General features: G+C 38.0%; 1 long non-coding RNA gene across 1 annotated transcript in view; it reads right to left on the reverse strand.

Moving 5' to 3' along the window:
- Positions 1–3,941, reverse strand: part of LOC113487154 — a 42,666-nt gene extending 38,725 nt beyond the window's left edge. Inside the window, exon 1 of the long non-coding RNA XR_003399736.1 lies at positions 2,406–3,941. This is a non-coding gene — a long non-coding RNA (uncharacterized LOC113487154). The remainder of the gene's footprint in view (positions 1–2,405) is intronic.
- Positions 3,942–15,134: the final 11,193 nt, after the last annotated feature.

A 15,134-nucleotide genomic window follows, 5' to 3' on the forward strand; every position in this document is an offset into this window, starting at 1 on the left:
ATGGGAAATTTGTTCTTGCCAGAGGTGGCTATCAAGTATAAGTAAATAAATGGTACGGTTCCATTCTTGCAGTCTACCTACCATAAATATTATTACTCTGGTAATAGGAAGCTGTAATACTGCTGGCCATTCGAAGGTTAAGATTCTGAAAACATCCTTGCCCCTAAGGTTATTCTGTTGATGATGTCATTTACTGTGATGCCACAGGAAAAACAAATGGCATGGCAACCAATTCAATTTAGTTTTAAAATAATTGCCAGAATATAATGTTATTTTCTGATGGTGTCACTGCACCTTGTCAAAACTAGCCAAAGATCTTAACCTCAAGAAATGGAACAGCCTTTATGAAGCTGGATTTTAAACCTGATAAAGTGCTGGAACAAATAAATATGGGTTATGTCCCTTCTGATACATTTTAAGACACCTCCCTATAGACTGTGGTACATGTCCTGCAGCAGCTCGCCTCCTTCCTAAGTACTCGGTGGGAAGCAGAACATTGCTAGGAGGCACCAACCTCCTGCAGTTCTCCTTAGCACTTGTCTGAAGTTACTTGCACAAGAGACTGAGGATTTCCAATGTTACCTTAACTGGAGACAGAAAAAAACCCACTCCTTCAAAGACATTCAGTCGTCCCCACAGTTTATTTATGGATTTTGTATTTCACGGTCCAAATATATTAACTAAGTTATTCTGTCAAGAAATATAAATGATGATCATTTGTTAGCAGCACCACTTGAATAATTGCATCAAAGTGTAATAAAGTTATTGAAGGGATTTATTAACCTGATGAAGTAACTCATTAAATCCTTCAAGTGCATTAATGAAGGAGGAAGTGTGGGCCTTTTGGTGTAATTGGAGATGGGCAATTGTGCGTCTGGGCCAACCTGATAAAAATGATCAGATATCCTGAATCACTTTTATTTAGCCAGTAATTTTGGGCATTTCTACATTTCTGCTCTGGATTTCTACGTTATTTTCCAACCTAAGTAGATCTGCCTCAGAACTCAATTACTTCTTTTGTTTTCCTGTGACCTGAAGTTACATTTCTATGTTTACAAGTTGGGAGCTGAAGCACACATCAGTTGATGATGAGTTTCTTGGCCCATGCAGCCGAGAAGGGACATGAGCCAAACCCTGCCTTTTGAAGTGCACTAGCATGGCCAGCTGTTGCAGTTGACAGGGACCGTAGCGAGCCATGACTTGCTCAGGTAACTGTAAGCTGTGTCCACGGTGGGAGGTGAGGAGCACACCTGGTCCTTCCCGCTGGCAGGCTGATGCTGTGCTCAGCAATAAGATACCAGGTGAGTTTTGGCTCTTCCGGCAGCCTTGGACTAAACCTCTTGTGTGAGATGTGCCTGGTGGTTGTTGAAAGTAGAGCTATCTGCTGCTAATGGAGTGTGGTGCTGGGCCAGCACGACCCAGCCCTGTGTGCTTTAACAAGACACATTCCTGAAAGCTGCTGTGGAAGACCTGGCTAAGGAACACAGAGGTCAAACGCAGCTGAAGTCAAAATGTTAGCTGTGCTGCACTAATTCATTTTCACAGACAGCAATCAGTACGACCAACCTCTGCTCAGGGAAAAAAAAAAAAAAAAAAGCTGGATGGTAGAAAGAGGGTGCACTGACGGAGGGAGGACAGGTCAGAGCGCAGCACGCCAGCAGACTTGTCCAAGGATCAGCTCTGGGATCACCTCCTGCACTTCCAGGCAGATTTCAGTGAATCAGCAGTTGATTTGGTTTAAGCCAGACTTGATTCCTTTTATAACGTTTTTAAAGGTTAGGAAAACCACTGCATGACTACAAGCTGCACTTGTCCAGTTTGCAGCATTAAAAAGCTTCCGAGTACTCAGGTAGTGTTACTGTCGGGGGTTCTGCTATAACCCACTGCTATAGGACGTAGTCTACCATATGGCTACAGCTGTGTGGCACCTGGGCCATAAAAAGAGGGGAGCTCGGGAACAGACAATTATTTCCAACATTACTTGTGGTGTTGCTGATTTATGGTGGGCTGGAATCAGCAGCATGAAATGAGGGTTGTTACAGAACTGTTTTTTATGATCAGGTGGCAGGATGTGTGCTTCTGCTGAGTGATGACATTCACAGGAGTAGGACATCTGAGAAAGAGAAAACTCTGGTTTCAACTCCCTGTCAGGGAGTTTTTATAAGGAGATGTGAAAACATGCAATTTGTGTCTTCCTGGTAGTTCCTGCACCCTGGGAAAACTAAAGCTGGTCTTTGTAGCTTAAATCAATTAGGAAAAGGATGTAGGATGCCTTTTTTTTGTTTTAGGCACGTATTTTCATGGTTGCATTCCAGATAAAATGCTGTTCTGTCAGGGATTCTAATCACCTTTCAGCTATTTATGTAAAATGCACGTCTCTGAAAGAGGTAATGAATGCAATATACCTGAGGCTTGAAGACTGCTGGGATGTGAAGCACAGCTGTAACCAAGTGAGATGTGGGCATTATTCTCACACATCAGGCCTCCCGTCACCGCTGACTCGGCTGCCTCATCGCGCGTCTCTGTGATGTGGGAGACAAGGTATAGAATGTGAAAAGTCAAAATAAATTCACTGTACAACGCTTTACAATAAGGTCACCTCTGATGTAAGGCTAGTATTTAATGGCCACCAGCTTCATTATAAATCTGTTTTCATGAGTGTGTGCTCGGCTTAAATTGTGAGTCTTGGGAGAGGTGAAAAGATTGATTTAAATCAGACCCGTGAGGTGAGCAGGTGGGGAAGAGAAGGGAGCAAATGTGTCATGTCGAATCATGACATTTCAGGTGATCTACACATCACTGCCCGTCTTTTGGACCTCAGCCCCTGCTCTAAATAGCTATTTAAGAACTTGGAATTGACAGCTAGAGCAGGAGCCAAGACCTGCTGCAGGCTGGGCAGCATCTCCCCTTCCCAGGCGAGCTGGCTCCAAAGGAGAGACAATATGCTGCAAGGAAACGTGTCTGCTCCCTCACTACTTCCAGCTGCATATGGACCCAGGCTGATGCTGTTCCTTGCTAGGGAATGCATTATATGATAAATTGAAGCTGCACTTGTTCTTAGTCAGAAGATCACAAGAAGAAGTATTAATTTAAATTTTCAGTCATCAATTTAATTCCCTGCTTGTGCCGAAGAACATACTGGTTTTGGCGTGGATAGGTTAAGTACGAAGAGAAGCAAAGTGTTTGCCACCTTTAGTTCTATTTGTAGAAATGGAGTTGAGCAGTTAATCAGTGCTTAGAAAAGGTGTACCGTATTATGTTTACCTAAAATAGAACAACTGAAAGACGCACTTTTTACCCTTCTTAACTGTTGAATAAAATGTAACACAAGAGATAAGGGAACACGGGCACATTACAGGCACAACACATTCTGAACATGCTGCTTTCATCTAAAGAACTCAACACTTGAAATATGTCAATATTATATTATTAGTCTGCTTCCATGTTTGCTGTTCTGAAAGAGATGAAGTTAGCATGACTTAAATAATTTCCAAAAAATTAAATAGAAAATCTATATAATTATTGAAGCAATACGGAAAAGGAAAACCATAATGGCTTCCAATTTAGAGTGCATCTGACAGTCCCCACTTCTTCGTTCTCTGAGTCTTGTAAAATTTTGTGTAACAGTCTGCTATTTTGAGAAACATTAGCTCTTGTCTCTCCCTTTTACAGTCTGCTAAATAGGCTGTATATCTTCTAACCTTGCAGATGACAAAATGCACTCCTTCACCATAGTCCACACAGTGCTAGATCATTTCAGCCTTTTTGAGTAAATGACACGCAACTCTATAACTGCATGATTAGGCCCATAGATTATCAGATCACGCCTATAAATCTTCACCATAGCTACCACTCACTTGGCAGAAATAGTGAAGTTTCATCATTTGTTCTCATGTAGAAAACATGCTGTGAAATGCAACCTCAAAGGTCACTGGGATGGCATTTCCTTTTGTGGCCCTTCATCAACTTGCAGCTAATGCAGCAATTACCAAGCCCAATTACCTCTTTGTTGACTTCAGAGAATTTCTTTTCCAAAGTCTGGATAGTTTGATTCCACTCCCATCAGTTAATAGGTGAGGTGGATTCAGCTGTTGGTACAATTGTTAGATATTTCTGAAACAAGCTATTTGTGGAATAAGGGCCAGTCTGAATGAGGAAGTTGTGTCAACAGAACTTGAATGGGGTATTTAAGTGGTGCTAAAAAGATGTGTGCAAAAAAAAAAAGAAGGTGCACGGGCACTTTTATTTCAGTGCTAATTTTATTTAAAATAACGTGTTCCTAGTCCACCTCAGCTAAATCCAAATAAACTGAAATGGAAAACACTGTACAGCTTTTTACATACATATATTTCCCAATAGTTTTGCATATATATACATATATAAAAATACAAGTTACTATATCCGATGCAGTTCCTTAGCTTGTGAGCTGTAGTCACATAGTCAGCATTTATTTAAACACAGAGTTTGGAGACATTGTACAAACTCATACATTTCCTTTGTTAGCTAACAAAGGGCTCTGACAAGCTACATAGCTTTTGTTACAGCCACATTTATATTAGAGCCGCTCAGTGCTAACGTGAGTTGCACCGTTCAGAAAAGCTAGAAAAGGAACTGCTATAATATACTTATTTGGCAACAGTCAAGCACTGATACGTGCTCTTTAAATCACAACATGTTTGACTAAACTGAAGCCAATGGAATAACTCTTTACAAAGGAGAAGAGCTAAACTGTAATATGTTAGAAGTGGCTGTATCGTTTATTCAGTGTTCCAGCTCTTTGTCCACTTACAAAGGAAGACAGGTACATTTTGATACCAAGTATATGGGCGTTACTCCCCCTTTGCTCTGCTCTCTATTCTGCTTTTCTTGAAGGGAGTAATTGCTAGGGCTGCTTTCAGGAGTTTGAACTATAGGTACCTGACATGCACCTGCCAGGAGCTCAGCAGAGTCGAATGGCATTTAACCGTGGTCCCTGTTTGCCCTGCCCCTTAGAAGTTTTGCTTCTGTAACAGTAGGATTTTGTCTGGTTTGCTTTACCTTTGACATGTCACTTTCCTGTTTATTTTATTTACACTTTACTGATATTTAAAATGATGCCTGTTGATTTTAGATATATTTCCGCTCTCACCAAAATTACTCTCGGTAATTCTTCCTTTTCTGAAGTAGCCAAAAGGAAATCACTTATTTGTGTATAGTCCAAAATTCCATCTTGTTTCTGTTTGTATGCCCACGCACAGCTATCACCAACAGTTAACCGTGACCTTGGATCTTATTTAGCATTGTCTTTAGGTTTCCAGTTGTTGGAAGAAGAGACATATAGGGATCTCATTTTCGCACAAGGGACCTTGCACCATCTGTGTCGAAGTATCCTAACTGCAGTGACCCTTCAGGCATGCTACAAAAATATTTGCCTGGGAAGAGTGCTGGAAAGTATTGGGTGTAGGCTGGCCAGTGCAGAAGGACAAGAGTTGATATTTTTGAAGATCTGGCTCCACTATTGGTTGAAAGGTTTTCTCATTGCTGCTCAGATGTTAGCTGTATTCCTGGCTTTGTGTTAGCATGTCTGTGGCTTTGGATTGGCATCAGCTTTCTTATTTAAAATGACGTAAGTAAAATCAAATAAACATAAAGAAAAGCCTAAGAGGCGCTAATAAAATTATTAGATTAATAAAATGTATAAACCTGAGAGGAAATGCATTATTCAAAGTCAACTGATAGCGCATAAGAACTGCCAGCTTTTAGAAGGGAGGTAATGGATTATATGTGAGAGTAAACTTCTTGATGAGATGAGTGAAAACTGCTTTGGTAGATTAAGCTCTGTCAATAAAAATGTTCCAAGAGGGATAAGACTGTGATAATCTGTAATAGGGCTGGAATAATATTCTTGATTGCCCACGATTCAACCCTAATTCTAATGATTGTCTTGCAATTAGTCCAGCATTGTCACAAGTATCAGGAATATAATATACTCCTAAAATAAGAAAAGTAAACTTCTAAACCAAATTAATTTTCTTACAGCAGGTAATTTCAGGAAGATAATTCATGCACAAAGCATATTTTACTACTGACGATCAGTATTACTACTAAACATCATCTAAACATACTAACACATACAATGAAATAGAATAGCTTTTACTGATCTCTATAGTATTTGTGGTCCACCTCTGGATTTCCATCCATTTCAACATTAGTATGGAAGGAGACACAAAAACTTAGCCAAGTTTTCAAATTCTTGCTTCACAATACAGAAAGATATTCAATTATTGTGTTTCATACACTGAAAATTCCCATCAGTCTTACCAAAAGATGTGGAAATGGAAATAGCCATTTTTTTTGTGCATGGTATTTGAGAGACTTGGACATTGGTGCCCTCTACACACACTCTAGAGAACTGCATTCCTTTGGTTTGTCTGGTTTAAAATAAACTCAAAATGGTATGTGATAGATTTAAATCATTAAGTGGTATTTCAGAAGCTTAACGAAATGAATGAACCATTGCAATGACAAAGTTATAGTTTATTACATTTTACAATTGCAGAAAAGGCTATTTTCCTTGAGTAGAAGTGTCGTTGATTCAGTATCATCACCAGTAATTTAGGAATTTTTCTACAAAATGGCCTGCTTTCCCTAAAAATGAAGTGTCCTCCTTTCTAATAATCTTATTCCTGTTAATTAAAGTTGTTTTATTTAAAAATTCGCAAATTTGAGAATCTACTTTTTTAAAAAAATTATAGATAAACTATATTTTGTAAGACTTGGGCCTGCACAGGGAGCAGGAGCACAGTGCAGAGGTTCTGCCTTGGCTACAAACTCCTTCAGAGGAGAAACTGCCATTTACTGTGGGGCTGTAGGACACCCGGGAAGTAAAGAGTATGAGAGAGGATGAGGGTGGGACTGTAACTGCTGGGGAGGGCAGATTAGGAAGCAGAAATAAAAAGAAGTGACTTACAGTTGAACCAATGTGCATGGACTTTACTTTAACCTGCCTTGCAGTCAGCAGCAGCTGTGAGACTGGTGAGAACGCAGGTGATGAGGCCCAGGCAATAACAAACACTAGGTGTCAGATAATAAAACAAACAAAAAAAAAAGCATGTTTTTAATGAGACCCAATAGCTAATGGGAGATGAATCAAACGATGTCAAGCCATGTTAAAAAAAAAAGAATGTCAACTACCCATTGAACCAGCAAGTCCTCTCTACACTCCATATGCTTCATCCTATAGAACAGACCCCAACATGCTGTGGAGCCTTCTCATCATCTTGCATGACAGCAGGATTACATGTAATGGTAAAATGCAAGCACTGCTGTATTTTGACACCTTTTAAAGTGATATTTGTTGTTGGAAAACCGTGCAGAGGCCTAAGTGTTATATGAGGAGCCTAAATGGAGCCTGGCTGTTTCTTTGTGTGCTCTCCCAGCTAACTGCACTGCTGACAGACAGCACTATTAAGCAGTCATTAGCACCATGTCTGGAAGCTTGGCTTCTGCTGATAATAACAGGCTATTCAATATTTTGAGCCTTTGTAAGAAAGAGGGCACCTAAATGAGAATAATGAGGTCATTTTATGACATGCCTGAGGATATGAAACCGTGGGTAACTTTTTAGCTCGTTTGATATGTGAACACATTACATTCCACTGTGACAGATTATTTGTAGCCCTCAAAAAAAACCCAAGCTTCTTCCATTAAATCACACCAGACAACATCAGCACCAAGTGGTAATCAAAACACTGGTGTCACTGTAAAGCACAGCCTTCAAAATAATTCTGCGTGACCCAATCAAAAAGAAGACATGTGTATGGGCAGATACGTGAAGTAGAGCAAGGGGTTGATAGAGTGTCAGAAAACCAGCAAAATTTAACAGTTAGCGAAGTTGAAAAGGATTTTGTGATAAAAAGATTGCTTCCAATTCTGCATAATGTTTTCTTTTGCCGAACGAGATGCATGGACTATTTTGGCTTTGAAAAGATGAACAAACTGAAATTTTAATTTTAGACCTGCTTCTTGCTTAAAGCAGTGCCTGGTTTTCTTAGAACTGGCTCGCTTTCCCTTGCAAACGGGCCCAACATTTTACAGGAGGTTTTGCACCGCGGGTCTATTCCAAGATTCTCCGTGCAGTCGAGCAGCCTGGGTTCTGCGGTGGGTCCATTTTACACCACAGTCTCTTAGGGAGCACGTTGTTCCACTTCCTAGCTGTATTAGCCCACGAGTGAATGCTACAACCTACACAGGTCTGTGAATTAACACAGTTCGGTTTGTTGCTCAGCTTAGCGTTTTAACACTCTCAAAGTTTATAACAGCAGTAGGAAAAGTCTCCTTTTTTTCCTGGTTGTTCTCCAAGGTTACTTCCTACATTTCTGCCTACAGACGTGGTGCTCGGGGTGTGCAAGAGTGTGACACAACCTTCAGGCTGTGCTGCTGAACAAAGGAAGCACGCTGGTCCTCAGCTCTTTTTCTTCTTCTGGGAAGGCTCCGTGACCTTTGCTAGACAAGATGGTGGTGTGTGTGTCTAGTTTAGCTTCATTTTCATTGTATTTTCCTTTTCTGTTGTTTTTAGTGGTGTCATATGGGTGTAGTTAAGGGACATCTGCATAACACAACTTATTTCTTTGTATTTAGCTTCAGCTTCTGTATGTTTGTGTGATGTCAGAGCCTAAATGCACAAGCGCAGCTGCTAAGAACCGAGTGCTGAGCGTTGTGAGCTCCCTCCCACCCCGGGCACCCACCCCGGGCACAGCTGGTGGAGCATCAGGGAATGTGAGCCGTGCTCAGGACATGGCCTGCGCTGGGGACGTCCTTCTCCCTGGCTGGCTCCTGCAGCACCACTTGCACACACGGGGAGCCTGGGAAGAGGGAACCCCCCTAAACCACCTCAGGCATAAAGCCTTAAAGGAAAGGAGAGCGGTGGTGGCAGCAAGGGTTGGCGAAGTCCCTGGCTCTCAGAGAGCTCCACTTTGCTGGCAGGCAGCTTCTCTTTGTACCCATACATGAGTTACCCTAGAGGGAAATGGATTTGCAAGTTTGCTTCTGCTCCAGTTTCTCTCCTTTTAATTTCCATTTTCTTGGTCTCACTGTTTTTTTATAAGGGATTAACTCAGTGGTTCCATTTAGACTAGAAGGAAAGGTTTTATTCAAATTATTTGGGGACTTCAGAGGCTGAGTGTGTTAAACTTTTTGACTTCATCTAGCCCTCAAGCTTCTTAAAGATTTTTTTTTAATTAAAAAAGATTAATGAGTGGTTGCCCTTTTTTAGTGGATACTTTTAAGACTATGCCTCTCCAATATTATAATTGGAGTAATATGCATATGCCCTACCTGAAAGGCAATTACAAATACAGAGAATAGCATGTAGTGTTTATTTTATAATCCTAATGTTTGCTGGTTATCTATCAGCTCAAACATAACAGTTAATTCTGATTACCACTAGTCTTGAATCACTAACAATCTACCCTGAATTTGAACAAAACACTATCCTGGAGGAATGGGAAGGTAGGAAAAGGGACTGTTTTGTGGTATCTTTTTGGTACGTAAAATAAAGTCTTCAAAAAGACACTACAGATTTTAAATACTGTGGTTTGTCATTAGCAGAAAGGCTAGAAAAGGAAAAATGGTTCCTTGGTGTCTGTCCTACACACAACAGCTGGGATAGCACAACCCTTCTCATCAGCCTAGCTCAGCCCCTCTCAGCTTCCAAAATGAGCAGAGACAGGCTCTGAGAACTGTACCTGGAGTATTTTAATGCATCTTTATCATAGGCATGATTTATACCCTGAGAAGTCTAATTTTCAAAGCTGGAAAAGTGGTTCTGCTGTTCATTAAATTAGTTGTATATAAGCCATGATATTTAAATATAACATGTATTCATTAAAGACAGTAAAATCTATTAAAAGCTAACAGATAATACAGACAGTGTAATTGCAAGAGGCAAGTCTGGCTTTCCAACATCAAGACATGGCTTAAGCTTTGCTTGTATTTTAGACCTACTTCTTCATTATGCACTGGATTAATCTGCTGGTCTATTTGGCTGGAAGGAGTAAAAGTCTCGCTGGGAGAGATTTTCTGCTACTTTAACTCTACGCCTTTACATACCGAACCTTTAGATTTCTACAACATGTCCTGTTAAACTTATTCTGTGTTTTTGGAGCCCAAGCTGTCAAAATTAGGTAGTATAGGAACTTTAGGTCTTAATATTTTAGGTCTCAACCTTAGGTCAAAAATTTTTCTAATCCTTAGAGAGAGAATTCAAAAAAATATACTGAAATACTCCAATGCTAAAAGCTAAATAATAATAAGACAGATTCTATTGGGTTTTGTCTCATCATCTTTGGGTCAAATGAAGGATTTTTTAAACAATTTGGGTTTGTAATAATGAGAATAATGAGAAAGTGCTTAACATTATCAGAACCTAATCAGCAGAAACTGAAAAGCTACATTTAAACTCTTTCATTGAAAGTTTTTATTTGGCAGACCACAGTAATTGTTTGTCTCAAGTACAAAAATGTTATTGAGAAGAAAATCAAGCTGGTTTGGAATCTGCAAACTTAGAAATTCTTCTCCTCTGGATTCCACTGTATCTGACTCATCTTACTTTTTAAATGACTACATAATTTGGATTACAACGTTTCTGAAGTGATATAATGGGCAAGAGTTCTCATGAAAAAATCCCAATGCCAACTTGCTACCAGGTTATGACACTGCAGTCCAGAAGAGGTAATTATGAAAAGGAAGATAATCTGACAATCATAAATTTTAAACTATGATTTTTTCCCATTGATTTTAATATAAATCTATTTGCCTTTCTAAAAGGAAAATTTTTTCAAAGGAATTAAGTGTTCAATAATAATTGTTGTGTTTTTTTTCTCCTCTCTAGTGTTCATAATGGCTTCTGGGCTTTTGGTTTACCCTTTTGGTTTCAACTCTGCTACTGTGAAGAGATTCTGTGAGAACTCAGACATCTACTATGCAGGAGACTGCCAGATTGGCTGGGGGTATATGCTGGCAATTGTTGGGGTCATGTTGTCTGTCTTTTTACCATTCTTTGCAAAATATGCACCAAAAGAGCACATATCTCCAACTCCAATACCTACTATTTTATAGTATTTTATTACTGTTTAAGAACAGAACATTCCTGTCTACAGGCAATGGGCAGAAATTATTATAGCACTTCCATTTAGCTGTATTGCTAAAGAGAAAAAAGGAGATGGGGAAGAGAAGGTCAGATTCACAAAGACCAAAAGTGCATTGATAGTCTTCCGTAAGTATGAGCAGCGAACACTCTGGAATTGAAATGAGACTAGTCAGCAGCCTTTATACTGCTCTAAACATATAGTGGCATAATGCCTTAGACAAAAAAAAAATAAATCTGTTTATCCTCAAAACATCTGTCTACCTCCCAGTTTCTTTTGTGTCTCAAAATCCTAAGTCTTTTCAAAGCTTCAATTCACTTTTTATATATTATTAGATGTCAAAACTTTTATGAACCCAATAATTTAAAAATCAATAATGATATTTTGTTACAATTATTTTGATTAGTGAAAAAGCGCCTACTAGTAGCCACGGCCTAAAATTAAGCTTGAATCTAAAAAGAATTGCATACGAGAGAAAAGTTTCTTTTTAATCTATATGTATTCATAGCACCTGCATATTGTAAGTTCTCGGCACACTTTTTAATACTGATCTAATCTTCAAGATTTAGAGTCATCTTCATGAAGATTTGCGTAAAATTTAATTCCTTTTTTCCAGAGAGAGATATCTAACTACTTCCAGAGGCTTCATGATGGTTTAATAGTTTAACAACAGGAAAAAGAAAAGCTAAGAATTTTCTTTTGGTATTTCTTAAATGATAATTTTAGGTGGACTTTTACAAAATTACTTGAACTATTACAACTGTAGATTTTGGGTTTTGTTGTTTGTTTTAAGGCGTAAAAGAAAAATCTGTTTACATAAATGTATGTGCCCGATGGCCCTTGGAAGTAGTGATAATACAAACCAGAACAAACTAGATTCTAGTACTTCCATTACTACCAAGAGCCTATTATCGTTTAAAAAAAAAAAAAAAAAAAAAAAAAAAAAGTGAAGTGCTACTGAACACAATAAGTGATGATGCTGTGTCAGAACTAGCAAATGGCCAGATTTCATGGGTTTGTATGTGAAATTTGTGAAGACTGATTTCCACAATAGCACTCAATTCATTACTATCAAGCATTGAAATAAGTGCACTTGATTGCCTTAAGCAAAAGAAACATTGGGTTCTAATCTCACCCCAACACTAGGTTTTTCATTTAAAATAAAAATTAATTCTAACTCTATTATCATCTTTTATTTTCTATTATTTATTAAAAAAGAAATAATCACATGGATTATATTTAATTCAGAGCTGTACTTCTTAGTTTTGTATTTTGGCACAAAACAAGTGATCAAATTTATTATTCTTCACTTAGCTGAGTCAAACTGATTCCTCAATTTTTATTTTTTTTTAATGGAAAATGTACATGAAGGGACAGAGACATGTTGAGGATGTATAAGAAAATGCAAACAGATAGAACAATCACTGTGTTATTTTAGTAAATGTCAAAGACTTCTGCAGCCTTGTTTACATTCCTCACCCTTCTAAATTCAATGGAACATTGCATTGTTTCCAAAATAATTGCCTGTTGTTACATTTTCATGCGTTCTAAAAGCAAATTCTGCACATAAACTTAGCAAGTTCCACCACTATTCTTTGAAAATACAGATTTCAATGTAGAATTAAGTACAGAGAGCGTGCACATGCTATGGGTTTTTGCTCACAGTCACTAAGGAATTAAATCTTCCAAATGTTTAACAAAATGGGTTGAAGGAATGCCTCTGAAGTAAGAAGAATAAATTTCAGTCACTTCTGTAATGTACTTTTCAGTAAAGTTTTACACTTTTTTTAATGAATGGCTGAAATTGGTAATTTTCACGTAAGAGTCAGAGAAACGAGGAATAACAAACAACATGTAAAATCATCACCGCAAAGTAGAAAGACAGAGATGCAGGCTTTTCTTTCCTAACCAACCTGTGCCTTTACACTAGAACCATTATACAAGACAGGATCAATACGGTTAGAAAACAAAACAAGCAACAACTGAAAAATGTTGAGTGATGTGTATAAACTGTATTATGTAGGGGTTTTTCTGTTTTGTGTAACGTTTACGACTGTTCACTTAATGTTTCACTAGAAAAAGTGATTTGTTAGTGTAAAGTAGAAAACTTCTTTTTGCAAAGATCTGAACACTTACTGAAAGTAAAATTATTTTAGATTTTTATTAACAGCCATAACATACCTAGCAGACACAACTGACCTATTCCTGTCATTCCTTTTTAATGTAACATTCCCATGAGGAGAACTGGACCCCTCAATCATCCACCTGCAGGCAGCAGCACTATGACATTTGCATGCTGCTGGCAGGTCTGGTCCCACAGCTGAAGCTTTCTTCATGTTTTAGCTTACTATTACAATAGTCATACAATTTACAACACTGCTGTACCAAATCCTCTACTTCTTAAAACTCAACTTCTGTTGTGAACATCGTCAGGCTCTGTAATATTCTGCACCTTTTATGAGTTAAGCTAATGCTTCCATTTGGAGCTTCCTTTAATATTTTAATATATATAAAGGAAATCAAATAGATGTATATGACCTCGACAACTGGATAGACAAAACTTTCCATGAAACATCCCCTCTTAGAACCAGCTTAGCACAGAAGGTAGAGATGATAAGGCAAGTGATTCTTACAAAGTTAATGAATCCTGTACTTAAGATCCTGAACTGGAACATTAAGGGGGGTTGTTGCTCACAATACATGTGCTAACACTGACAGATCACTTTTTTAATATAAAGACTGTCTGCGCGTTAAAATGTGTAAAAGCGTTTTCCTGTTATAAGTCAAACGATTTACTGGACCAGGTTCAATTTTATTCTAAATATATAATTTTTTAAGTGTAACTAAAAGCTGTATTTTCCATTAATGTGTTTCTGCGTTGACTAGCTGGCTCCTTTTTAGAATATTAACTGTTTTCTGTATTTGACTTGTTGGATACAATATCTCAATTATTTTAAATGTGAAATTTCCAATTGCCAACACTGTATAATAAAATTTAAAAAAAGAAAAACATCACAGTGTTCACCATTTTCTTGATAACACTTTTATTTTGCAACTCCCAACAGATCTGTTACAAAGCTTTTGAAGTAAGGGAACTAGCTAAGGGGAAAAGGAAATAGAAACAGCAGGAATAATCTATGAAAGTTAACGTTTGAAGGCAAAGACACATAAACAGGTACATGGTCCATCCCTCATGAAAGATGTTTCTATGGCAAAGGCAAGGAAGTTCTGTGTTCAAATAATTTTCTCTGATTTCCTCTGTGTCCTTGAGCAATTTTCCTACAGCTTTGGGGGCTGTTGCTATTTTATACAGGTGTTATACTGATTATTTATTTTTTAAAAAACATGAATCAGATAACATATCAAGGGGGACAATATGAATACAGCTGCATCCTGTGAAATCCTTCTGTAGTATTTATTATGTTCATTTCGAGAAAAGCTTCTACACGTGTTCTTATAATCCAGTAAAGGGAAGCTATTAGTTGGAATTGAAGTGGAATACAGATCACCTCCTTACTTTCTACCAAAAAGCAGTTTTAAGGCAATATGCAGAGCCAAAGAGATCTCTGTTGGTGTGTGGTAGCTATTAAACTCTAACCAAATACTCCTCAAAAGACATATATAGTCAACATTTTGAAGGACTTTCTAGAAATGGAAGATAATGAAAAGCAATGGCAACCTGAATTAGTACTGATGATCTTTCTCTAAGACACTTGGACTACTGCAAAACTTAAACACTTTAATTCAGAATTTCTCCAGTAAACTCTAATCTACTATGTAACAAACCCCTGTCATTGCGTATTTAACTGGGCAAGATAAGCTATGAAAAGTTAAGAGTGGCATCAAAACACTGTTAATAACATTTGTTGAATAACACAGCATAATGATATTTTCAATTATTTAATCAGATTTTCAGAACTAGATTTGGTAGATGCTTTAGGATGTCCAGCCTTTATGGGCAACGATTAATGAAAATTGGTTTTGGACAACCATTTCTACTTCTAAATT

Source organism: Athene cunicularia, assembly GCF_003259725.1.
Source record: "Athene cunicularia isolate RWA chromosome 19 unlocalized genomic scaffold, athCun1 chr19_part1, whole genome shotgun sequence".
Taxonomy (NCBI): Eukaryota; Metazoa; Chordata; class Aves; order Strigiformes; family Strigidae; genus Athene; species Athene cunicularia.